Here is a 587-nt window from a genome sequence, read left to right on the forward strand (position 1 = left end):
TATGATGTATGTAATGTACTACTATACAGCTAGCTGTGATCACTTTTATACATGAGAGGCAAAATATATTGTGTGTTGCACTGATTAGTAATATTTTCAAAAGAAAATGGAACAGAAGTGATTCTGCAACAGCTCTTGAAGAGAGGTCCAATATACTGATTATGACTTAAAATATGGATGCAAATAATGTAAACTATTTATTTAAATATAGGGAAAGTTGAACTTCAAATGAGGATGGAGAGTATTACTTCCCTATTTAAGTGTGTCTGGGAGGACAGGTTTGCATAAATTTGCAAGAATATCCTTTAGAGAATTCATGACATGAACTAATTGTAGTACATATCAGTATGAATCACTGTCACTCCAAAAAAATGTTTTAAACATTAACATTGTCAAGTGATAGGTTCTGTCTTTTATCTAGATGTTCACTGACCTAATTTTGGCATTCACAAAATAATCTGAAAACACTGAAGCTAAGTTGTATAAAGTAGTATTAACATTTAGTGACACATTTCCTACAGCTTATAAGTAGTGCTGTGTAAAAATATTTGTCTTTTTCATAAAATGTATATATTTAGTTTTTTCTT

The sequence above is a fragment of the Penaeus monodon genome, chromosome 28 (assembly GCF_015228065.2).
Source record: "Penaeus monodon isolate SGIC_2016 chromosome 28, NSTDA_Pmon_1, whole genome shotgun sequence".
Lineage (NCBI taxonomy): Eukaryota > Metazoa > Arthropoda > Malacostraca > Decapoda > Penaeidae > Penaeus > Penaeus monodon.